The following is a 27,574-nucleotide window of genomic DNA, read 5'->3' as shown; positions in this document are numbered from 1 at the left end:
AATAAACATTTCAATTATTAGTTTCTAATTATTATTTTTTGTGTCAGCTTTAAAGGGTTAAGTGTGCAACAAATTTTGCTACTGAAAAACTATTGTGCCAATAAAAACTCTGACATACTTTAGCTTCCATAAGCAGCAACATTACGGATATCAGTAATAAATTAAAGCTACAGTTTTAAGATTTTCAAAATGAAATTAAAAAAGATATATTTTAATAAAAACAACAACAAAACATGAAGTTTGATAGCACAACGCCTCATAATTAATACTCTGCATTTATTGATGTCACGTGAACCGGAAGTGAACGGTAGACCGGAAGTGAGAAGCTGTGACATTGCAAGATGAAGGCCTTAGATTTATTTGTGCTTTTATCTCGGAGTGCTTCCTGTTACAGCCAGGATAACTACAGATGACTACATCTGGTGGAGTAAGGACAGCTTTCATAATTAACCTGGTATGATAGAGAATACATTAATTTTGGTATCTTGTATGTATAAGATTTTTATTTTGAAGTAAAGAAGGAAGTGTTCCTGTCGCTGCCAGTCGTGTGGGGTTAGCTAAAAACAACGTCTCGATCAGCTAGCTTAGCAACACCCGGCTACATCTAAAAACCGAAACGGCTTCCACAGCTTTTATTTGATGTTCATGTTTAATGGAAAAAAAACAACTTTGATAAAGAGATACAAATGTTAGAAGCGCTATGACTGACACCGAGACCAGCTAACGGTTAGCTGCTAACGATGCTAACCTTGGCTTGCACATATGAGCTTCCTATCAACAATTAAGGACCGCTTCAAAGTATTTGTTTGTGAAAATCCCCCCCAAAAAACAACAAAAAAACAACACAATTTTGCTAACGCACAAGAGACGATTACTTCCACCTGAGCCAGTCAGAAAGTTACTGCATTGAGCTCAGTGTTTCCTCTTTTTAATAGCTGTCTCATCTAAATACCTCCTAGCAGTTGTAACAACAATGAGTCCTGCTAATACTTTTTAATGTTTCATGCGTATTATTTTTACAATATGTGAATCAAGAGTTTTTATTTTATTTTATGGTTTGTCACATGCTCCAACAATAGTAGAAAAATAGCCTTGCCCAATCAATCAGGTTTTGACCTTGAAAACAAAAACAGGAAGAAACGGACACATGCAGAGACAAACACCTGAAGCAAATCCGAGCATTCACTCTTGTTTGAACAGAAACCAGATAAGATAGCTCAAAGTTATCAGCACGAGATGGATCCCTGCTAGTGCTTCCCCCAGGAGGGGTTTCATCAATGTAGTAGGAGGGAGAAAATCAATCCCTCCAATCACATACTGTGACAAATAACCTCCTAAAACTGAAGCAAAATTAGTTGAACCCCCAACAGTTTTACTCTGCTAGAAACCAGTGAATTGAGAAACAATGCAAGTGAAGTCTTGTCATTCCTGAATAATTAAACAGGACAAATAAAAACTTTGAGATCATAATATACAGTGACGTAAGTAAAAAAAATAAAATATATAAATATATATATTTTTTATGTGACAGAAATGCACTTCTGACAGAAATGTCCAGATTAACGCAGGATATTCATTGGATTTGTGTTCCTGTTTACACTTATTATATACACAAAACTGAATGTGTTTAAATTCCCTGGTGAAAATATGTGGTGTAGTTATAGTAAAATTACTAAATGTAATGAAATGGAGGCCAGCTTTGCACATGCATTTCAATGCTGTGGTCCAAATCCAAGTCTGGGCTTTTTCTGCATGGAGTTTGCACTTTCTGCCTGTGCATGCACAGGTTCTCTCTGGGTACTCTGGCTTCCTCCCAAAGTCCAGACATGCATGTTGGATTAATTGATTTGTCTAAATCCCCTTTAGGAGTGAGTGTGTGCATATGTGGTAATTTGTCCATTTTGTTTAACCTGCGATAGACTGTTGACCTGCCCAGGGTGTCTCTTACCCAATGCTGCAGATAATTTACCCCTTCCTCTCTGTCATTAACTTCCTTTTTTATTAGAAAATTACAAATAGACAGATGTAGAAACACTATTAAAAATGTCACTGATGTTGTGGTTTCTGGCAGAGAAAGCCAGATTGAGGCTCCAGGTGATTTCAATTAGTATTTTCTGGATATTTAAACCAGTGTTTACACCATAAACAAATATTTTAAATGTTTTCACTCTAGAAACCCTTTCTGAAAATCCTCTGCTACTGATGGTGTGTAGCTGTTTGGTGCAAGGAGAAAAATATTTGCTTTTCAAAATATGCAGAGTAGTGAGTCATCACCATTTTATCAGACAGTTTCTTTGTCTAAACTCTTTACATTTTACTCTCTAATTTTGTCTCCATTGCATGTGTACACAGTCCTCAGCTGCTCCATGAAGGTTTGAAAGTTTGAACCACGACTTTGCTTTAGTCGTGGTTCATTTGGGCCAGACGTTAGCTTTAGCATCTGGGGAACACATCTGGGGAAGACACAAAGAGAGTTTATTTACAGGAGATAGGACATTAACTGCTTCTAAAATTTTAACCTCACCTTGGACTTTGAGAACTATTTCCTGAACAATTGTTCAGTATCAGCTTTTATAAACTACCTGAATCACAAGTTAATGTTTCCAGCTGTGTATTTATGTTATCAGTGGAAGTCTTGAGACCCATAGTGCCACAGAAAGTTTTTTTTATTTTTATGGACTCCTGTGACTTCCTTTTTACTTTGCATTACATATGCACATATAGACTGGTATTTTTCCCAGCATTTCATCCATATTAGATTCTCAGTATGTTCCTTCCATATACCAACTCCCTGTCCTTTCCTTTATGTCTTCTAAGGATTTCTAAGAAAGGCTTCAGGATAGATTTTCATAAATGTCCTCTTTTACAAATCCTCCACATCCCTCAGTGTGCTTTGAGAGCTTTCTTTATCTTAACAGTAAAGGTCACTGGAGGAGACTTAGGGATGTGGAAAGGCTAAGCTGTGTGCATGGGAGCCTCGCTCTCACTAAGATCCATTTATCTATCTATCTAAAAATCAATAACAGAAGGTTTGGTAATGAATGTGTCAAATCACAGCCCCAGATCCAGTCAGGTAGAGCAAAGCTTGATCACACTTTGGTCTCCTGGCACCTTTATGAGGTGAGCAAGTTAACGATGTGACTTTTAGAAACTCTCGTCAATAACAGTCACATGTGAAGTTAAGTGTCAGAATGTCAGTAGTCACAGCCTCTCACCCTGCAGCTCCATGATTAGATTCTGATTATGCTAATAGGTTTGTGTGATTTTCTTTACTGATTATGTTAATCTGCCAAAGCAGAGGGCTTTATCCCTTTGTGTAAATTATTATTACAAGTCTGATATCAACACAAAATCTCTGATTGTTATTAATTCCAGTCCTTTTTTGCTTGTTTTTGAGTTCAGGATTACAAGACGAGAGCTGTAAAACAATTCAGATAATCAGTAAGAAGGCAAAGTTTTGCAAAAACCATGTAGAGAAAAAATTTAGTCATAAAGCTGTGAGCGGATTAGCGCTTCTCTTATTTCCAACATTTCCTCTTTGATACGTAGCTACACTAATCTCATTATAAGCGTCTGTCAAGCATACATGACAATTCATTTTAACAAGGTAGAATTTCCTGCCCTCTTTAAATTCAAAGAGTTTCTGCACAAATGAAAACACATGAGGGGGCTCCTCGGAGCTGGCTCCGACTAACAAGCAAAAAAAGAGGAAAGTTCAGAGTTTCTGATTAGCTCGAGTCAAATCCAACAAAAATCATTAAAATGAAGGAGCTTGACTTGAAAATAAGTTCACTGCAGCCATTACATGGGTTAGTGTTCAGGAGGACGGAAAAGTAAAAGTATTAAAATAAGTTGTTTTTTTTCCCCATTTCTTGTCAGGTTACTGTCAAATAATAGGCCGATAGTGCCACAAAGTCTTTAAGTGAATAGTCAAACTGCTGATAGGGCCCACAAAGCTGAGCCACCTTGGGTAGTTAGGCAAATGAAAAACCACTAATTCTTACTTTTCAGACTTTTATCTTAAGATGTGCTGCAGATTAAGATTTTCTCTGCCTTATTATTCATGGACCTATTATAATTAACATAAAAATATATATATCAGGGTAATTTTGCAACTTTGGCATGAGAGTATTGGAAAAAAACAATAAATAGTAATAAACATTGTCCTCCAGATAAAGCCGTAGAAGAAATAGCAGTTAGTTATTGTCTTGTTAATTACTGAGAACTATTAAAGCGTGTTTAGTGCGATTATAAACGAAACTGTTTGCCAGCGTAAAATGATGACTTTCATTAGAAAAGACTGTTTTTATAAATAAATTTAAAAACATAACCCAAAGTATTACACTGACTGCTTAAATATTACTTTTGTTCTCCGTCTGCAGTTTGTTACACCCAGTTATGCCTACTGATGCAGCTTTAAAATCTTTCCCTTGTCATCAGACTGGCTGCCTAGAAATATTGCAACCCTTGCGATCTTTATCGGTCGATCACTCAGTAATCTGACCATTGTGAATAAATACTCTGAGCTGTTGAAGCACCAGGAAGAGCAGGATCTTAATCATGTCTAATCCCTGTTAGCTAGACGTGTGTTGTTGCGCAACACCCCCCCCCTCCTTTCTGTCTCTACTCTCTCACTCTCGTACTTCCTCTTCTGAGAGGGGAGATGTGCTACCAGCTCTCCGTCTAACGGGTCCGTTGAGTTTCCTAAATCTGCTGGGATTTACCCTGTCCAGAACTGAAGTAAACTCTGTTTAAGCTGGTTTCGAGAAACGATTCGCCTGGTTATCTGACGGCCTACATCCAGGTGTCCCACCCTTCTTCCCCCTGTGAATTAGCCAGACTGAGCAGCCTACAGCCAACTAGTTTCACAGAGCACACCTGTTAACGGTCGCTCGTTCTCTATTTTGCAACTTGCATTTGTTATTGAACCAGGTAGGTTTTAGTGACTCGGTCGAGTCCCAAGGATGAGGTTTTAAATATGGGCTACCAGCAACCTAAAAACATTTTCCACCTCTTCCTCTCCAGAATCAAACATCACAGCTATTTTACAACCATCAAAGAACTTTAAGGTGACTCATTAACTGAATGTCCACAACATCTTTAGATTTTCTTTATGCTAAATATTTTATTAGTAAGGCATTTTTGCAAGGGTCAGTACAGCTTAATTCAGTAGCAGAAATAATCAAATAAGTAAAATCAATCATCTAGTCTATCTTTCCCTACTGCTGACACTGAGAACTAAAAAAGGAACCTTAGAGCGAGACGGACGGAGTTTGGCGCCTCGAACCCCAGACCTGGCACGACGACGAAGAAGGTGCGGCAGCAGGAGGAGGAAGTTGATCGACGAAGGCAGGGATCTCTGTAGGTCCGATGAACTTCTTCTCCGCATGGATGGTGAGGTCACACAGGACTTGGTGCTGGCAGGAAAAAAGGCACCAGTTCTTCTTCCTTGTCTTTGGGGTCAGAACCCAGCCGATGAGAGAAGTGCGATTCGAAGCCACAGATTGTGGGCCAGACGGGTTGGTCTCCATGTGCAGGACAGTCGTCGGCTCCGTGGCCCCGGCTCTTCTTCAGCTGCAGAGTTCTTTGTCCATCTCGATCTTGGCTCGAAGCTGCCCGGAGGATCCAACGAAAGGTTCCTCTTTTGCACCCACCTTATATAGGGTTCATCTGTCTGCTTAGACAGATGATCTCATATCCGTCACTGTCTTAAGAGACATCATGTCATGATGTCTGTGCCAATGTCTCAGGGCTGCTCAACCTCCTGTTTCCATATAAGGTGCTGATCATCTCTGCTCTCCTGTTAGTTCCCCTTTTTCCCTTCCTGTCACCTTTCACCTACCATCTACCTCCAACATATCAGTGATGTTTAATTGCAGTTTTACAACCTTTTACACCATTTCAAGTTCAATGTCAAAATCACATTTATATCACATTTATTTTCTTTAGCTTCTCTGATTTAGCATTCATTTATAATTTTATAACCATAACTTATATCACATTTATTTTCTTCAGCTTCTCTGATCTATCATTCATTTATGATTTTAATGTGAGTTATTACAGATGTTTTTCTGAAAAGAAACCAAGAATAATACATGATTCTAATTATTTACTACTAAAGTTACAGTTACTTGTTTTTCTTGTAGGTGTTCTCACAAATATAAGTGTAAGTATTATTACAAGTAAACCAATATTAATATAAGTATTTTACTTTGAATCTTATCAAATTACTCAAAATGTTTAGATTTAATTTTTTAAAACTTTCATGCTTTAAAATAGTCTCAGCTATTTTTATAAATCTGCAGGCTGGAAACTTCCTCTTTTTCCAGGAAACCTGCTTTTCCTGTTTCATGAATCTCTCTGACTGACTATGATTTCTTATGATTAGATAGAAAAAAGTAGAATTAAAGCAAAGTTTGCATGAGACAAAAACAACACACACAACTAGATTTATTTTATTGACACTTAAGTCTACTGTTGGGCCTTGATATCACTTGAGTGATTCATTTTAAAGATAACTTTATTTATTATTACTGTTAAACTAACTTTATTGACACTTAAGTCTACTGCTGGGCCTTGATGTCACTTGAGTGATTCATTTTAAAGATAACTTTATTTATTATTACTGTTAAACTAAAATCTCCAGCATGGGGAATTGGGATGAGCTCGGATTTTCTTGACAGTGTCTTAAGGGGACATGGGACTGTACACATCACCCCAATTAGCAACAGCTATAGCTTTAAAAACCGTCATTAGGAAAACATAACCTTCCTGTCACTCAGCGTAGCGGCTGCCTCTGCTTAGCGCCCCGTTTAAGTTTCCACAACAGCAATGTGGATGTGAGCACATGGCAGGAAAAACACCTTCTGGCTCATACATGTGATAGAAACGCATGCACATGTAGAGTACTGACAACAAAGCAAAAACAGAAGAAATCTGTATGGGGGCAAATACTTGTTCATAGCAAAATAAAGGAAATCAATGCAGATTCAGTATTTTAAGTGAGGTAAATTAGACCCACAGACTATACTGCTTGAGGGCATATAAACATGACATGCTGATTTATGTTTGATGTTCCTCCAAGTTTGACTGGAAATACACAAGGAATATATAAATGTTTGATTTCTATATATCCTGACAAATTAAAGTGATGCATGTATATTCGCTGCTTTTCTTTTGGCTGATTAATGACAGAAGAACATATAGAGATACATATACATGTCAGTGTTGCATGCAAATAATGTCCCTGGTGTTTTATTCTAACATAGTCTTCTGCTTCAAGACAGTGAAGCATTAACTGTTATCTCAGCAGAAGCACTACCATTAAGCCTGCAACAATAAGACCAGGGTCAAGGATGAAGTTGAATGACAGCTCTGGATGAATATATTTTCCGGCGAACTGATAAAAGGGTCTTGTACTCGCACTAAAAAGCAGAATAATATTTTTTTTCACCAGCTTGTCCATTCTTCCACATTTTAATACTTTGCTGGGTTTTTGATTGAAGAGGTCAGATATGAGAGGACAATGACCAAGAGAGTGAGATTGATGGCGAAGCCGAGCAGCTCCAAACTAAATCAAAGCCATTCACTGTTAATGAAAATAAGAGAGAGACCGCACTGTAAATCATCTTATGGGCTAATGTATTAGTGATAATGAATTCACGCTGCCACGTTTAACCTTAGTTTTGCAATTCATTATATTTGAGATTAACAAGGGAGGGAACTTAAGTGAACTGTCTGTGGGGAATTACAGCCAGGGCCTCATTGTCAATCAAGGATTGTGTTTCGATGTCTTTCATTAGGGCTGAAGGAATTAAATAAGGCTTTTCTTTTAATGGTGAACAGCTCTGCCATTTAACGCTCCTCTTGCTCTCCCAAGATGGTTAACTCTTCATTACCCAAATTAAAGGCATCCATCTCTCTTGGCTCCTGCCACATTGCCGTGACCTCTACCTGTCAAAACTTTCATGTAAGCTGGTGAGTGATGGATGACACCCCCCCGAACTCTATTGTCAAAATTATCCTGTGACTGTCCGACCCTCTCTGATCCATTCAATCCATCTCCCCAGGCCACACGCCACCAGCCACGATTCAACAATGAAGCCCAGCTACTAATTTACTTCTCATAGAAATTAGACACTACCTTTTAATTATATGCCTGGGAGTGTTCTAAGAGTTCACAAGGATCACTTGGAAAGCTTTTAACTTCACTTTGTGGGGGCTGATCATCTATATTCTTTCAGCGCATTATTTCAGGGGTCTTTCAGCATGCTTTGGTCCGGTGGGAATGAAACCAACCAGTTAAAGAAGAGAAGGAAAGTGTTGAAATCCATGTTAACATTTGAAGGTCATTGCTGCTGTTAAATCTGTGATAAGATGATAAACTTCAATTAACCAGAAAAACTAAATGTTTCAGTAACTGTCCTCATCATATCTGAAAGAAAAGAAATCAGTAGGTTATAATGAAGTGGTTAATAGTTTCCAGAATGTTAATATGTGCCTGCTTAAGGCGGATCAATAGATTGGAAAGTTGCCAGACTTGCAGGTTGAGCTACGACATTGCAACACACTGTTTACCCAGAGACTTTGTTGACAAAGGAAGTAGAGTTCTCTGAACTTCTTCCCCTTGTTTTCCTCACTATTTGCATCACCTTCAGACACATGTAAATATTCAAACACATGCCACATGTCATACATAAAACATGATATAAGTGGTCCCCTACTTGTCTGACCTCTTATCCTCCTGCTTCTCACCCGGAGAGATGTAGATAACGCTCCAGACACACCTCACTTCCTGAGAGGAGAGTTATGGCTTCCTGGGAGAGGCACGGCCGTCCCCGGAGCCCCCAGCAGTTCGACAGCTACCTATGGAGAGGGCACAACTCTGACTTGTAGACCTGCTCCGAGGCTTCTCCTCTCTCTTTGAGATCCTCCGTGTACCTGTCAAGGGGTCAAAAGGGTACACTCGCTGGAGACAACAGAGCTGTGTTTGTGCTTCTGAGTGGCTGTGTGTGTGTGTGTGTGTGTGTGTGTGTGTGTTACTCCCTCCTGCTGTGACAGATGCCAGGCTGTTTCTGGGTGAGATGTGGGAAGTGTTGTGTGGGCAGGAAGGTTGACATGCACGTGCATGTAAGAGGAAGTGTGTGTTTGTGTGTGTGCGTGCAGCACCTGTGTGAATTTGAGAGACTGTATCTTGTCAGAATGAGCATAAATGCATGAGGATGCATTTGCATACACTGGCATATGTATATGCATGTCTCTTTCTTGCACATGGAGGATCTGACTGCAAATGGACTTAAATAGGTGCTCATTTTCAGGTTATGTAAACAACATTTGAAAAATATGTCAAGCTTGAAGCAGTCTAAATTACGATGGGGAAAATATGTATTGGACACATCAATGTTTCTCTCAGTAATTAGTTTTCCAATGGGGCTTTTATGAATCTCACACCAGATGTTGGCAACAAACCAAGTAATCCAAACAACAGAGACACATTTGTTGGTATCCTATATGGAGAAACTAGTCTTAGGCACTTCTCAAGTTTAATTTCACATAAATTGTCTTCAAATCTCGAAGGTTCTGGGTTCCTTAGTTTGTACTCTGATCTGCAGTTCATTTCTTTTCAATTGATTTTTGTTGGGCCATCCTAGCAGCTTTATTTTCTTTCTCTGAAGCCATCTGAGATTTTCCTTTCCTGTGTGCTTGGGATTGTTTCCTTCCTGAAAAATCCACCCTCTAGAATATCTCGGGAAGGTTCCCGGTTCATTATCGCTTCAGCTTTCTGAAGTCTGCCAGTACTACATGCTGAGAAACTGCCCACATCACGATGCTCTGACCTCCTAACTGATAGGATGGCTTTCTCTAAACATTAGCAGCAAATGCAAGACACATCAATATTTTTCTTCAGAAGTGGAGTTTTGCGTGGTGATCTCTGCATGGAGGCTCTTCATTCATCCAGATTGGTTTGCTTAATTAAAACATACCAATTTTGAAAAAAACAACACAAAATGCATTGTTCGATTAAAATGTTTTTGTGCTTTAATGAGATGGTTTTTCAGTTGTATCAATTTCTGTATTTTGCAAAGCTGCAAAGGTAACTGTTATTTTGCTTCATGCCAGTTTGCATACAGCAGCAATGCTTTTGTTTGTGGTCACTGGTCTCTTTGGACGATGCACATCTGGCTCCACCAGCATCACACAGCTCATCAAAAGTTAAGTTTATCAATAGAAACATGTCTCCTCTGATGGTGAGTGCTAGTACTGTGGCAGAAATATGAATATATCTCCTGTAAGTGTCATGTGTGATTTCTATTTCTTATTTAATGAAATCACCATGATTTCAAAGTTGTGTTTTTTCAACATTAGCAGAACATGAATAAAAAGGAAGCAGGCTACAGATACATAGGACAAACGTTCTTACACAGTCATAGGGAAAGTTTGAGAGTGGACTGAGAGAGGGTGCAGGGGTACAGAGAGAGAATCCTCATATGCCCAGGCCTTGATTTGACCCTGGACTTTTTGCAGCTAGGCAACAGTGCTACCAACTTCATGACTGTGCAGCTGTGCTTAGAAGCCATGGCATTTATGGTTCTTGGCTCTTACAGCACTCTTCCAATTATCCTGTTGAGTCGTCTGTCAGAAACCTTGGTTTGAGCACCTGGTTGTGTCTGGTTCACGGTGAAATGGTGTTCTTTCCACTTCTGCATAATTCAGAAGTGAAACAATGCTCACTGGAGCAACCAATGCCATCAGTATGTATCCCAACAATAAGGTTGTAAATGTCTTGAGAGAGTTCTTTACTTAACCCATCATGAAATTGTTCCTGTGTGTTACCTTGTTAATGAGAAACCTTTTTATAGTCCATCAATTAGGACTAAAGCAGCCAATGTTAATTGGAACCAGATTAAGAAAGTAGGAATTCTTTTTGAATGCTAACAGGTTTCAGATGGTTTCTACGCTTCTAATGCCTTTTGTGCTTGTTTTTTTATTCTTCACGCTTTCAGTACTGGTGTGCCATTCCACTTTCTTACGCATAACTTGATTTATTAATGTATTTGTTTTGATTACTTTTTCCGTGTGGATTATTTGGGTTGTCACCAACAGCTGGTGGTGGGAATTTTATGTGAACGGATTCATTAGAAGGATGTTACTGGACAAAACCATCAACATGTTCAATGATTATTTTCCCTAATGCATGGGGTGCAGACTGTTGTACTTGCATTCATGCAAGCGATGAGCTATTTGCAGAGAAGGAGGTGACCACACAGCTTATTTAGGATTATGACTCAATCATGGGAGATTATGGCTCTTAGGTAATTATATAATCAAAGAGTGGACATGCCAGTAGAATTTGATAAATGATTAATTGTAATTTGGGTCTGACTTAAATAAGTTGTCTTACTGGTCTTCTGTCACAAAAGTGGCATGAAGCAGACATGACAGGATCATTTGGAAGGTGAGTGACAGCTCTGTTGGAGCAGGAATAATTACAGTGGCATATTTAACACAATCTGACTCTTAGCATGCACATAGATCAATACGGTGCTATCCTTGATTAAACTGCCTAATTAGCAATTATAAAGTCAGATATGAAGATAAGGAAGGGGAATCTGTTATATCAACCGGTGTCCTGGCAGCAGTTGCTCTGAATCTGCAACAGCTTTTTCCTCCAACTCACTTTTTATATTATATGACTGCAAACCCATACAAGCATGTTTGCATGGGGGAAGGTGTGTAAGTGCTCAGACCTCTCTGACAGTCGTAGGACAGGCAGCAGGCGAGGAGAAGGTGTGTGAGTCACCAAGCCTATCTTTAGTGACCTGTCATTATTTATAGCAGCTTGTAGGAGGAAAAAGGGCAAAGCAGAGTTTTCTCTTTGTGATCTGCCTCCAGCTTTCAACTAATAATTGTCATTTCTTAATGTATAGGAGCTTTTATGTTAGAGGGAGTGGCTTCAAAGATTGCATTAGTCTTAAAATAGGCTGCTCTCAAATTATTCTTTCACTTCAGACTGATGAATTGACAGGGGAACTATTGAATTTAAAACCAGCTCCTGGTTTCTCTGGCTTGTATGTGTAATTATTTAAAGATGGGTAATTGTTTGTAGGACTGAGCAGTCAATGCCTCCAATGTGATGGAGTAATGAAGGCTACATATAGGTCTATATAGAGCCTTGTAAAAATAGTCACACCCACAAACATGTTCAAATTTAGTCACTATTTCATTTCAAATCAGCAGTTTAGTATTTGCAGATATTTCTGTGGAATGTGCTGTAACCCCACATTATTCTTGGGGAAAATCTGCCTGTTTGTGCATTTTTCTCTTGGAGCATTTTTTTAAATATCCAAAAGAAAATGGATAGCTGAAATACTTAGGCACAATGCTGGGATTGTAAAGCAGCCAATCCAGGAACGCCATTTATTTTCATTGGTGCTGATTGGTTCAAAGAGTGGAGATAAGAAAGACTGCTAGTTTCAGCGGTAGTCTTAAGACGATTTGCACTGTGTATTAATGTATATTTAGGTATATTTGGTGATCAAGCTATTAAAATAGGCAGTTAAGTGTTTCTAGAGGGTCTGAAGTATTCTGTGGTCCCTAACAGCCGAATATCAGCGGTCCACTGTATTTAGTTAATATACTGAAATATATCACCCATTCAATCCAATTCCAAATAATTGTGTCTGAACCAGGTGTAATTTCTAGAGAAACAATGTGCTATGTCTTTGCTGAGAGATGGAAACTGCTTGTGAGCCTGTGATATTACAGTTGGCCATCTTTTTCATGGAAAAGGCCAATAATGGAGTTTTTTCTGCTACTAAGTGTAACCAACCAAAACAAAACCCCAAAAAACAAGTATTTGTTTTTTCTTTCCAGTGGAAGGTATTGCTGTCCTACTGTCTCTTCTTTTAGTTGTGTTTTTCCTGAATGTAGCTGTTGATGGAACTTTTGCTGCCTTTAATTTAGTGTTTTCACTCAAAGGGTACTCATGGACCAATGCTTCTGTGTTTTTTGTGTCTGCTTTCAGTTCTCTCAACCCCAAAAAGTCCCTGGCAGATGTGCAGAGATACTGAGCTTGGTTCTGCTGGAGGTTAAAGGTGAGTCTTTCCTCCCCACTGTCACTAAATGATGTGTTGCTGTACAGTCAACGACTTGGTGAAACCAGCTGGGCTTCTTTGAATTATGTGCTACCAAGTGGTATTAGAAACCTAATTTGAGTGTATTATGCTAATTAGAAAGAAACTAACCTGTTAACTAAATTGGATTGATTTAAATGTGGATTCTGTATGAAGTGACTATGAATTGGATGTAATTTGTTCTGAACTGTTTCTACATACGTACATTAACTGAAATGAATAAATGGTGATATGAGATCTATTCTTTTCCACCCGGTTGACTACACTGACCAACAAAGTAACCTAACATCTGGCATTGACATGTCAGTGCTGCAGACAGGGAGCTGGGCTGACGTCCCAGCTGGTCGGCCCATCGGACAGATGCACCTACTGCTGTGTCACTGCGTAAACAGACACAGTTTGAGGGTAGCTGTTCTTTGGAGAAACTGAACTTGATTCTTCGAACAAATGCCAACCACAGTTTGCTTTTTGTGGCTTGCATCCATTTGATGCTCTGAATGTGTTAAGTCTACTCTTTCTGGGCTGGCTTACAGTAACTCACCTCCCACATGATTTCAGCACGGACTTTTATTTTTCATTGGGCATTTATTGGATCTCATATCATAACAACAATCCGACTTTTTAGGGGCGTATGAGTGTGTTGATCCGCACCGGAAATACTAGAACTTGTACTTGTTTGACATAAAATCCTAACATACGTGGGTTCAGTTAAATAAATAACTTTAGAAATAAACATGTTCAATCTCGAGTAAGTCATCTAAACATTTCAGTCCTCTCACCAGTCTTTGTTCACAAGAGAGGATTCGTGCTCTGTGGATTGTGGAGCATGCCGAGTTGTGGGATTCCCCTCCCTGTGTTTTACTGAGTCCTGCTGTTTTGTTTGGCTGATGGAGAACAGGATGTGAGATTTACACCAGCAGAGACGAACAGGAGCAAGTTCAGACACAAGGATGGACTTGGCGGTTAACTCCCTGATTGTGTCACCAGAGGACAGAGATAAATGGTGCAAAGAAAACAAACGAGGGGAAGCTAACTCTTTTTCCTGAAGCTGAACGGAAGTTTCTAATTATATCAACTCTGAAGCCTGCAACTTCTTGTTCTGAGACACTCAGCCACCCACCAATTCACCAGCACACACACACAGATGGACACAACCTGTATCTAGAGCTTCGGCTTGGAATATCCAAGTGGTATCCAGTGGTAGAGAAAAATAATGTTACACATCTGGAGTGGCCTTCTCGGTCATCAGATTTGAATCTAACAGAGAGTCTTTAAAGAAGGTAGTAGCAGCCAGAAGTTATGAAGCAACACTGAGCTAAATGCTTTTGCACATGAAGAGTGGGTAATTCTGATGCTCAAACTGAGCCTCAGCCAGCCGTTTTCCCCGTGTCTACAGGTCTAAATGCTGCTGCTGCATTTCAGGTGACTGGGGTAAGTTAATTTGCTCTTTGTGTCAAGAAGCTTTGAACTGGTTTGTGATTGTTTGCATAAGAAATATTTTATGCTGTTTCATGAATTTCTTTGTAATTTATCCTTTCTTGACGTGACTACAAAGTCTTTGAGGTGTTGGGATTGCATACTTCTGATTGCAGCTGCAGCCTTTACTGGCCTTTTAGCGCCTCCTAAATAAGCACCAAATTAGAGAGAGAGAGACATTGTCCTTCCTCTTTGCTGCGGTTAAAAACCTCTAATCTCTCACTTCAACTGACATTAAAGAGAGACATGATTCACTCTGACATACTTCTATCAGTAAAAAGGGAAGAGAAGAAAAGAGAAGCAGAGGTGTGTGTGTTGGTGTGTGTGTGTGAGGTTGATTGAGGGCAGGACTGTCATGCCTACTAATATGGAGGCTAAGCCACAGAGCCCCCTCCAGCCCCAGGCGGGCAGATGGAGGGGTAGGCAGCACAGGGCTGAGGGTCTGCTATCTCCAATTCTCAGCTGCACTTGTAAGATATGTGCTATGTATGAAATGTGTTGGCACAGATCCATGTCCTTCAACTCCCTGTGCACCCGAACAGCTCCACCCAAGCCAGCTGTGTCAGTGTGAGCTCACTGGGCCCTGACAGCAGGGATCAAAACAACTGTGACACAGACCGCCAACAAAACAAGAGAGCACCTACGATAAGCCTCCCGTAGCTACATCACACGGGCCGAGGTGTGTTCTGAGCGGCGCCGGGGAAACTCTGTGTGTGTGCGTTTCTGCCTCCATCAAACACGGCGATGGCTAATGCATTAGTCAGTCATTGTGTCACCCTGTGATGTTGCCGAACACAATTAGCTCCTTAAGCTGAGCTGGAAGCCAAACGTGAACTAACATGAACCTCAAAGCTTCGTATCCAGATCAAGAGAAAGCTCAAACGCATGAGAAAACTGTGTTACCGTTCAGCGCGAAAGTGAGTACACAAACTTCACAGAGACGCTGGGGAGTAAGAGTCAAACTAAACGACTCAGCGCCAGAGTCTGTGAATGTTACTTTTCAGTCCATATGGACCAAAGACAGGAAATGTGTGCCTTCCTGTTTGATTTTATTGGAATAGACTCAGCCCAAAGATAGACGTGAGCGAGTCAAAATAATATACAGCTCTGCTTATTTGAACTGAGCAGGTGTTTTCAGTGAGGAACCGCAGTGATTTAAATCTCCATGAGAGTAAAAATTGGAATAAAAGGGGAAAAGAAATGAGTAAAACATCAAAGCTCTGACACATGGAGTCTGAATTCATAAAGTGTCTTTCATGTGCGAGACCAACACAAAGTAGCAGATAATTGTGAACTCGAAGGAGAAAGGACACATGGTATCCCAATTTTTCTGTACAAATAAAATCTGAGGAGTGCTTTGCATTTGTGTTCAGCCCCCTGAGGGGAGTGTTTTATAAAACCACCTTCATTGCAGCTACAGCTGTCTTATGAAGTGTGTCTCTACCAGCTTTGGAGATTTAGGTTCAGACATTTTTTTAAAAGAGCCCAAGCTCAGTCAGATCAAATGAAGACTGTCTTTAACCATCACTTTTCACATCACCAAAGATTCTCACTTAGATTTAGCTCTGGGCTATTTTAACTAATGAATGTATTTTGATCTAAACCATTAGATCAAAATACCTTATAGCTCTGATTGTAAGTCTAGGATGGCTGTCCTGTTGGAAGGTGAACCTCAAGCCTTTACAGCTTCTCGTGTTTTCTGACAGAATTGTCTTGTTTATGTTCTGGCCAGCGGGTTCACACCATGCTGAGGAAGACTTTTGAGACTCGTGCGCTCTGTCACTGTCCGGGTACGTTTGAGATGTGTGCCACTTCCTGCATTTCACATACTTTCTACCATTGGGTTGAAGGAGAGCCCTGGATAATAGCAAGTTCAATGATCTACTTGGTCAACCAGTACCATTTCTTTGCCATCAGCACCCATTGCACATCTTGTCAGTTTGGTGGAGTTAAATGGTGGTTGGCAAACAGCTATTTGATGTGCATTACCACTGGTAACTGGTGAGGAGTGTGGGTCAGCATGGTAATATTTTTCAAATATTATTAAAAATGTTGAAATTATTGAATTAGTTTTCAGAAGAAAAAGAGAAAACTTTAGATTTACATACAGTACTCCATATCGAGCTCCAGTATTATTGTGCTCCTGATTTATTTTCAGATATTTTACAAATTGATCTTTGTTTTTTAAGTTAGGCTTTTGCTATTGGTTCTGTCAAAGAGCAGAAAAAGCCTTAAAAAATTAATTGAAGCATCGGTAATGCTGCTCCTATCTAACTCTGTTTACCGGTTGCCTACCAAGATGGCGTGTTACCAGGGTAACCAACTTCTGGTCTGATCTTTTGGGAACTGTCGATACAAATTCTTGCCACTCTTTTCTAACTTTTATGTGCTACTTCTAGCACTAATGTGACGTTTTAAAGGTGAATGCGTATGAACACCTTTGCAATGCCTCGGTATTCTACCACAGCGTCTGAGGAGACCGGATACATCTCTGGTCTCCCTTTGCCACAGCTGAACCGTGTTGCTCTGTCAGCAGTGTATTTGTGGGTGACTGGAACAGATAATCAGCTGTTTGGTCGTCCTGTTCCTCCCACAGGAAGGAGCTGACAGCTTTGGGCCATCTTTCAGGTCGCGGATGAGAGGCCCCCGGTGTCCACACACTCACACCGACATGCCGAGGTCGGTGTGAGTTCTGTGTGGCACACACAGCAGATGGAGACCTGAATGGCCCGTCCTGGCAGGAGAAGGTTACATCATGTAAATAATGTGATGCTCTGCCAGACTTTAATGACATCAGAATTTAATTCAGCCTCCATGTTTAATGCACACCTCGCTCAGCTTAGTGCTGATCTGTGCATGCATCTGTAAGCCTCAGCTGGCACTGAAATCTCATTTATGTTAATTATAAACCTGATTATGATGTTTTAATTCAATGTATTCTTAGGTTTAATATACTTACTTGCTAACTGAAGTATTTTGGCAATATTGTCCACTTTACAGTGCAGCCCTGCTAACCATATGCTGTTTAAAACCGATTATCATATTTGATTAATGTGAATTATACAGAATTACTACAGTATAATTGAACACAGTGGTCGTTTCTGGCTCTGCTCCCCGACAGTGGACATGTGCTGACATGACTAACCGAGCTAAAAAAGGCCAAGCAGCTGCTGAGGCAGACGTGACTTCTGCTTGAGCCAAACGGGGGAAAAAGTTGACTTTTGGAAGAACATGTCACTGTATTGTTTACTTAGAAGCTCGCAGATGTTGCAAACATGTGGAGGTTTTATGTGGTAGTTAACAGCAGGCCACGCTTAGCGTGCCACTCCCTCAGAAACAATTAACTGTAAACAGCTTAATGTCCTTTCCGCTGAGTATTAAGTTCATGCCGCTTCCATGCAGTGAAAATCTGCCCTCTGTCCAGGGAAGGGGGTCAGATTTCCTTTCAAGTTTTTACAGTTTCTCCTCAGAGCTGTAGCTGTATAAATAAGACGCTTCATTTGACCAGCAGAGCGGAGATGTTGCAGCGACGGAAAAGTGATCACGATGCTGAACTCTGTGACTCGGCGCCTGCTGCTCTGGCTGTTTGTCGCTGCGCGGAGACGCCCAATCAGAAACGGAGCAGTAGTTTGTTTCGAGAGGGGCTTGCTCTGACATGATTCGAGTAAATATAGCTGTTGTCTGGTGGCGCCTGATCTGATCAGTGTGTCATGAAAGAATCCATTGAGCGCAGGAATCTGGTTTGTGTAACATGCCTAATTATAACTATAAATGGATGAGTGGATCTCCTTTAAAGGCAGATGGAGAATTCATGACACTGAGCAATTTAGCTACTGTTTGTACTTTCCTGGTTCACTCTATATATTAAAGGTTATACATACAGGTGCAGCTCAATAAACTAAAACAGTGTTGAAAAGTTGATTTTATGTCAGTAACTTAATTCAAAGCTAAAACTCATATGATGTAGATTCATTATAAGCAGATAGATATATTTCCATCCTGTATTTCCATCAATTCAAATAATTCTGAGAACATCAAAATAAGAAAAAAACAAAAACATTTTAATGCTCAATTATGTAATCATTTGTTGAACTTTGAGTTTTCCACTTTGTGCTTCATTTTATTCAGTGTTTTAGATCACTAGTGTTGCTTTTCCCTCACTTCCTCTGTTTCCTGCCCCTGCATGTGCACCCGTTTTCTTGGTTGGGGCTCCTTTTGCATGAATTACTGCATCAATGCCTGGAGAAATCGACCTCTGGGTTCAGGGAGCCCTGGTTGCTTTAAAAGTAACCTTCAGGGTGTGACAATGGTGCAGGGGCAAAGCGAGCGACCAATGCACTCGGTCGTAACAGGTTCGAGTCTCGACCTGTTGACCTTTTGAATGTCTTCCCTCTCTCTCACAACCAACTGTCCTGTCCCCCACACCCATAAAGGCCACTAGAGCCACGGAAATTCTTAAAAGACATGACCTTCAGCTCACCTGGATTGTGTGTTTGCTGTCTCTCATCTTCCTCTTGATAAAACCCCTGATCCAAATCTTTCTATGGGGGTTTTGTCAGGCTGGTTTGCTAGCCCATCAAGAGCAGGTTTTGGTACTTTTGGCAGGAAGGCATCAGTCTTGCTGGAAATGAAACCAGCATCTCTATAAAGCTTGTCAGCAGAGAAGCATGAAGTTCTCATAAATGTTTCTTGGTAGTGAACTGCTCTGGCTTTGGACTTGATAAAACACAATGGCCCAAAACCAGCAGATGACGTTGCTCCCCACAGCATCACTGCCTTTTCAAATGTCTTAATATTTTCTCAGGTAACATGGATTTTGTGCCTCTCTTCCTCCAAACTCTGGGACTTTGATTAAAAAAAACCCACAAAGTTTACTTGCATCTCAAAAGAGGACATTGAACTACTGACAAACCGTCCAACTCTTTATCTTCACAGCTCAGATAAAAGTTGCTAAGGTTTTCTGTATGGGTCTGAAGTGGCCTAACAACAGTAAAGTATCTGGGACAGTTGTGGACCACATCCTGGATTCATCTGTGTGTGGTGGCTCTAAAAGAATCAAACTACAGACGATGGCTTGCAAAACTCTGCCAAACTCACAAATAACTTTCGCTTTGTTGCTTGAGCACGTTTTTTCTTGCACACTTTTTCCTTTCATTCAACTTCCCATGAATTTTCTTGGATACAGCACCCTGTGAACAGCCAGCTTCCTAATCAGTGACTTTCTGTGGCTTACCCTAGTCATTGAGGGTGTCTGTGTTTGTCTGTTGGACAACTGTGAAGTAAGCAGCCTCCTACATGGTCGTGTAGGCCATAACATCACATATCTGCTATAAAAAAAATTATCATTCTGATATAATATTCTAATTTTCTGATAAAGTTCAGGTTTTCATTAGCTGCAACCCAGTATCTCTACAAACAGAAGGAAACACGCTGAACTCCTAATACAACAAAACCTTTTCTAATTTAAATTGAAACTGTAAAAAAATCCATCAGAAAAAGTCCAACAAGTGGAAGTACGTTTGCAGGTTTGTTTATAACTCGGCTGCTGGTGTTCTCAGTTTCATCTTTGCAGATGGCTTATCCCTTCCTCTGGATCCTCAGTCAGAGGTGAAAGGTCATCCAGCCATCACAGGAAACCATCACTGAGTAACTGACCCCTCCTGTGGCCCCCACCTTTCATCTGTCTCTCCAATTCGTTTGCCCAAGTGACAGGTAGCAACTTAAAATGAAATACCCTACAGTCACACTCCTGGGAGAGTGAAGAGAAGATATATATACACACACATTCTTGCTGCTTTGCTAGTGAGTGCACATTCAATTACAAGAACAGGGTGGGCCTTTAGATGTTCACTTCTCAGAGATCTGCTGGGTCTCTTGACTTCTGGAGAGTAAATCCATCCATTTGCCTTCAGCGGCATATCAGGTGTCCTCCAGCTTGTCTCTTATGTGTGATTAGTGTGCACCTATCCTGCAGCAACAGATGGGGCTCTGCTTGATGTGGTGGCATCCAATGCTCCTTCAATCTACAGATTATGTAACGGACAGCTAGTTGCAGTTTGAACTAAAACCCAAAAGGAGAAAAGTCTGATTATGGCTCCTGACAAGAAGAAGGAAGAAAAAAAACCCTATATTGGCTCGACTTAAAAAACCACAGGTAAAAGTTTACACTTTTAAAGTTGTTACTTTTTAAAGTTAAGTTATTATTTTAAATTTCAGTAAAAACAAGATCCTGTTTTTAGGATCACAGGGAAAAAAAATTACAACTAAAGATTTGACTATGCTAACCGTCCAAATATTTGAGATCCTCTCTCAAAACGCCTATAACTGCCTATTTTAATAGCTCAAACACAGTAGAAATCATCTTGGCACAAGCTAATATCTATAGTCTTCCATATTTCCTAGATTTGGGGAAGCAGCCAATCACGCCAAAGAAAATACTTGGCGCCAGCCAATATAGTGTCATGTAGAATTACGCCTAGTTGTTTTAGCTTCCCCAACCTGCCTTTTCTTTCTAATATTTTTGCATAAACTTTCCAAGAATTCTGTAAATAAGAATTTACTACAGAAAAATCTACAAATACTGAATCATGAATAGGCGGAAGTATTTCATAGAAATTACTTTTACCTTTTGCTTAAATTCTAATCAGAAAATGCGTCATATAAAGACAATGACAGTGATATGTGAAGTCAAAATACCTTCCTATGCCTTGTGCTTGCTTTATTATTTTGTTATTAAAATGTTTGCAGACATTAACACTGGTAAAAATGTCTGACCCAAAGCCACTTTTGGTTTCATAAGGCAGTTCTGTAGGAACGGTTCTCAGAGCTGCAGCCGGTAGAATGTGACTCAGCGAGGAGAGGTTAGCTGTCCGTGTCCATGCTCCTGCTGACCACACCGGGGCATTTCAGAGGCAGCTGGCACACCAACCAGGGCTGTACCAGTTGACCCTGGGCCGAGCCAGGTACTTCCCATACTACGCAGCTCAGCATACCCACATGAGCTGCGTGAAAGTGCAATTTGCAGCACACATTTTGCTATGAAATCACCATCTTGGGACAAATGGGGAGCAATACAACTACTCATTGCTGCTTGATGAGTCTCAGTTTTTACATGGAGGTATGCATGTTTTTGTTTTTGTGCTCAATTCCACATCAATTAGTATGTGCAGAGGAAGTGTTCTTAGATCCATGTGTGCACACAGTTACTCATATGGATGTGTTCGCACATTTTTGTTACTTGTTTCAGTAGGAAATCCATACTAGTGTTTGTCCACGAGGCCCAAGGTTTTCCTTTTCTCGGGTTTATAGGAGCTCTCATTAAATTTAAAAAAACTTCATATTTCCACTTGTCAAGTGAAAACAAAACTTGAGTATGTTTTTGGACTAACATCAACTCTAAAAACAAGTGTTCATACACTTGTGGATTGGTGGCCTTTCCCACCACTCCAGTAAATCTTTTTTGAAAGTGTATCGCTGATGTGCTTTCCATGTTGTTCTTGCTATTACATTTTTCGATCCATAAGCTGAATATGCATCCCATGTATCACTTCATCGTAATATTCTGTAGTCCTGAGTAGAATAACAGAAAAGAAAATGAAGTGCAGCATCGACTGAAGGCTCTCTTTGGACAACAGGTACTATTGTAAGAGCTGATTTCAAGATTCCACCTCGGCCTCCACTTAGTGAAGTGTAGGCTGCGTCTTGATGCAGTCATTAGAGGGTGATTTGGTTGATATACAAGTAGACCTATTGCTCATCAGAAAGCTATCCGCCATGCTGATTGAGTCATATGTAGAGCTGCTGGGATAATTTGTCACAGGGCTGGCGGGTCAATGGTCTTTGATTGGAACACGGTATGAACTGCAGGATTTCCACTGAGTTGAGTACTCTCATACCATCACACTCTGGCTAGTGATCTCTCCTCTCCTCTAATAACTGATTATTGAGCTTAAACTTCCACCTCATTTCTTTATTTAAGAAAAAAAAAACTCACTTTCATCTTTGGTTTCTGTGCCTCCCAAAGCTTTTTCTCCCTTCATTTTCCTGGCCTTTGCCTGGAGGGCTGCTCTGCTTGCTGAAAGGTAACAGAATCTTCTGGAATGACCCACTGAAATCACTGGGTTGATTCACTGATGTTTTCTGAGTGAAGCACAAAGTCCGGGACTGTATTTCACCCACATATCTGGGGGTGTCCATTACAGCTGGGATCTGTGTATAAACGAAAAAAAAAAGGGACACTCTGATCCCGAATGACCTGTTTTAATGCGACAGGGAAGAGGAGGTCGCCGCATACATGAGCACATAAGAGAAACCTTGTTTTAAACACCTGTTCATTTTGCTGTTTGAAACTTTAAAACTTGTGGCTTAACGAGGCTCTGTAATGCTGCCAGATGCATGAATATACAAGTTCAGCTGTGCTCTGTAACTTTTAACACATCAGAGTGGAAATCACAGCCTTGGCACTCTAAAGCCGAGCAACTCAGTTCCCCATCATTACCTCGTGAAGGGAAAAAATGAAAAGAGAAAAAGGAGGAAAGACAGCAAAGCTTGAAAGGAAAGAAGAAAGCATGAGAAGTTCCAAAGAAATATGGCAAAATACCTGCAGTGACTTTCAAAAACTACTAGATCTTTCATCTGACTGTTTTGGCATTACCAGGTGGGAGCTTCAGCACTGACCATAACACAGGTATGCCTAATCCTCTTTCATCTACAATATCACACAATGGGAGTGCCTGTCCGAGTGAAGCAGGAGATTCATGCAGACATAAAAGGCCGTGTGCATGTCTGCACCAACATTGTCCTGGTCCTTATTATTCTTTTCACATAGCTGTAAGTCTAAACAAGACCCACTTCCTGAGGAGGACTGCTGTGCACTCGCTGCACCCACGCTGGCCCTGGTGTTGTTCTGCTCCAGCGTTTGTGTGTGCAAGGCTGCTGCGCCTGAGATGACCCTGCTTTCCTTCTATAGGGGCTTTCACTCTGCAAGAGCTCAGCCCCTGTTAGAAGGGAGCCCGTGCTGGTACCTCTCTCTGCCTGTCGTTCTTGTGCAGACATCTCCCCTCTTTTCATTCTCTCGTTCCTCTCACCGCAGCAGCAGCTTGAGTACTTCCAGCTGCTGACACAAAATACAAACTCCCATCCCACATGCACAGTCTGAAATGAGATTTACAAAAAGGTGGTATGGCTGCCCTCTGTAAACATGCATCTATGTGCACGTACCAGCCACTTTATTAGACACACCTGTTCAAATGCTGGAATAGCATTGTAGCAAATTCAAACTGAGCATCAGAATGGGAAAGGAAGGGGGTTTAGGTTACTTTGGTGACCTAAACCACCAAATGGTCTGAAAATGGTCTGAATGGTCTGAAAAAGGTGCAATGTCAAGTGTGTGAATGAATAAGCATTACTGGTGTCAGAGGTCACAGGAGAATGGGCATGGTAAGGCTCAATTAACTACCAGTTACAGCCGAAGTAAGGCAAATACAATCTCTGAAGCAAGAGAAACAGATGGGCTGAAGAAGCAGAGAACCACGTCTGCTAATGCCTGGTTCACACCGTAAGCTTTTAAAATTGTTGGCTGATTGTGATTTGAGAGACCACATATGACTAAAAACATCTTCAGTATAAAAGTGTGGTGTCGAGCTATACAACAGGAGAAATACACCAAACTCAAACCAATTTCACTCGCCAACATTCAGATGGACTTCAGACAGGAAGTCTTGCCAAACCTCTTGAGACCAAAAGTGAGTTCAGAGTAAACAAACATGACTGACTGGGACGAACCAACGGCAATAATTTGTGGACAATTTGTAACGGAGAACAAACAATACAAAGACAACAACCTCCACTGGATTATCTGGTGCGTCATGGCAGTTGTTTTGTCCTGTGTGTATTTTCGATTCTCCTCAGTTTTCCTGACCTCGTCACATTCAACAGATTATGTTTTCATTTGTCCTCCAAGAACACCCCACTGTGACATCAACCCAGGACAATCTAACATGTTGAATATTCCTGATTTTAAATTGGAGCCATCCCAACGTCCTTTCGCACATGGCAGGAATAACCCTTATGGTCATCCCAATAATCTGGACATCCTTAAGAGTGTTGGAAGGGGAAAATCTTTGCAAAAATTGGCATATAAATCTTGCCATGTGCCATAAAGAATTCTGCCTTGAAGAAGAAACGTACGTTAGACTTCATACAGACTGATCAGCACTTCACAATAGACTGGAAAAACATTGCCTGGTTCAGTGAGCAATGTTGTTGCTCTCAGCAACAACATTTGAGAACAAATAGCCAGGCGAGAAGTTGCCATAAATATCCTGAAGGCATAGTGTCAGGAGTTAGGCTCGTAGGAGGTTTCTTGGTACACATGGTATCATCATACAGCATGTCCAACTTCTGTTGGCTAGTTCCAGCAGGATAATGCACCATGTCACAAAGCTCAAATCATCTCACTTTATGGCTTCACTGGACTCCAGTTTCCAGGAGTCACTAAATCTCAAACCAACAGAGCACCTTTGGGATGAGGTGGAACAGGATATCCTCTTAATGGACATGAATCCAAAACAAATTCCTGAGAGTAAAATCTCTGGACAAAATCAAAATTGGTACTAGAGAAGTGTTCATAATTAAGTGGTCATTCACTTAATAAAATGCCTACAGTCATTTGTTTTAAAATCTTCTATATTTTTGCTTGTTTGGCCTAAACATGCAGCCTAATCTACATAGTCCACTTTCTGCTCTTTTCCTTTAGCCGATAATTGTTTAGATCCATAATAGCTGCTTCATCACAGAGGTTCTGTGGAATCAAATCATGTTGCAATGTGTGGTTCTTCAATCAAGCCAAAGAAAACCCTCTGCAGTGCAAAAGAAAACAAACACAAATAACAGATAACTTGAAGCCAAATCTGTCAAAGCACGACTGTGCCAGTCTGAAAGCAGCCCGTCTGAGACAGTGAACTGAACACAGATCCGCTGCACTTGTGCTTCTTCTTCAGTAGCAGCACTGTCTGTCAGTTCTTTCAATGTGTAATAAAACAAGACGAGAACACCAGAGGAACCTGTTGCTGGGTTATAAGACCAAAGAAGCCCAGGGAAAAAAATGGTAATGCAAGTGAACGCAGTAGCAAGGACCTACCGGGGTGTAACCATAGCTGCTAAACTTGCATTCAGGCCTTTTTCCAAGCTGGGCTCAGGGTATGCAGACAACCTAGGGGCGAGATACTTAGGGAGGACTTTAAGCCTCTTTGTCAAGCTCCTTGGAGTTCATTCGACTGCTGCAAAGAGACTGAGGCATGCAGCTGTCTAGCAACAAGAACCCCCTCATACCACAGCCCTTTGGTTAAGAAGGGTGAGTATGAAAGTACATGTGGTTCATACTGTGGTACTAAACATGTGGGTATAAATTTGTGAAGATGGGACACTCAGTATCATAACAGGTGAGTCAAATTTTAAAGGCCCAGAGGCAAATTCTTGAATAAAACTTTAGAAATACTGTAAATTAACATGACATGTTAGTCCAAACACATCTGAAGTGATAGATGGACCCATCAAAAATAACTTAGGAAGCACATCAAATTACAATGCAGCCATTGTCTTCCCCTTATCTGAGATCGGGTCGCGGGGTAACCGGTCCAGGAGGGAACCCCAGACATCCCTCTCTCCAGTGGCATCCTCCAGCTCATTCTGGGGCATCCCAAGGCTTTCCTAGGCCAGATGGGATATATAATCCCTCCAGCAAGTTCTGGGTTTTCCTTGGGGTCTCTTCCTAGTGGGACTTGCCCAGAAAACCTCCCAATTGAAGCAGCCAGGGGGCATCCTGGCCAGATGCCCAAACCGCTTGAGCCGACTCCTTTTGATGCAGAGAGGCTTACAACGTAGATGGACCAGTGAATCAAGAGCTTTGTGTTTTGACTCCGCTCTCTTTGCCACATAAGATTGGAGCAACATTCACATTAGTGCAGACGAAGCCCCAATCCATTTGTCCATATCCTCTTCCATCCGGCTATCTCTTGTGAACAAGGCACCGAGATACTTAAAGTCCTCCGCTTTAGGCAAAGACTGACTTCCAACCCAGCGGGGGTAGTCCACCTTTTTCCAGTCGAGAACCATAGTTTCTACTTAACTTGTAGCCCAGTGTCCTTTTCTTAAGCCTCTCAATCCTGTTTGAAAGTATCAACTTCTGGATCTCTGGAGCTCCACATCCTCTGCTGAAATGTTCTTTGGCAGTTTATAAGGTCTGAATTCAACCCAAAATTTAAGTATCAATATTTCTTGTTTTCATTGAAATTCATAACCTTAGAAATCTATCCCCTTATGTGCAAAGGTAATCCTTTGGACAGAAGTGGTAAAAAAAAACAACTAAAACAACACAGCAAGATGTTCCAGTTTGCTATCTGCCTTTTTGGTTCCCTTAGAAGGCAACAGTCTGAAATTTGTGAAAGTGCTGACTTGTTTTACTTTTTAACAATAGATAATCCACAGAACTACATGTGTGTTACTTCATTCTGTTAATGTTATGTCTGGTTGAATGAAATTAAAGTTAGGTTCATTAATACAAATTGAAAGAAAATGTAATGTTACATTCTTTAATTCTAAGTTCTTCTTACCCTCAACAAAAGCATGCAAAGTTAAAGAACTTAATGTTACTCTCCTGCTTGGGGACGATGAAGGTAAGCTAATGCCAAGTCCTTCTCATTAGTTGCCCAACAGCAGTGTTACAGAGCCTTAGTTTCCCCTGAAAGTTTAGTCTTTTGTACAATGTGAAAAATCTTACACATATAATAACACGTCGGTTAAACGCTGGTTGTAAATGCTAATAAGTAACATTGAGAAATCACACAACCAAATTGTTGCATCCATGATAAATTTTCCTACCAAAAACCATAATTTGCTCATTCAAAACAGATTAAATGACCCCGCATTATTCCTGAATACATTATTTCAATCATAAACCTTTTTTA

The 27,574-nt window shown here is 40.6% G+C and overlaps 1 long non-coding RNA gene across 1 annotated transcript in view; it reads left to right on the top strand.

Annotated features, from left to right (window-relative positions):
* Positions 1–324: 324 nt before the first annotated feature.
* The window catches only part of LOC114134463 (uncharacterized), a 61,852-nt gene continuing 34,602 nt past the window's right edge, over positions 325–27,574 (top strand). The window contains exons 1-2 of the long non-coding RNA XR_003593388.1: positions 325–427; positions 13,025–13,094. This is a non-coding gene — a long non-coding RNA (uncharacterized LOC114134463). The remainder of the gene's footprint in view (positions 428–13,024; positions 13,095–27,574) is intronic.

Source organism: Xiphophorus couchianus, chromosome 19 (genome assembly GCF_001444195.1).
Source record: "Xiphophorus couchianus chromosome 19, X_couchianus-1.0, whole genome shotgun sequence".
Classification (NCBI taxonomy): domain Eukaryota; kingdom Metazoa; phylum Chordata; class Actinopteri; order Cyprinodontiformes; family Poeciliidae; genus Xiphophorus; species Xiphophorus couchianus.
Note: the sequence above shows the minus strand (reverse complement) of the source record. Positions and strands in the feature narration are given on the sequence as shown.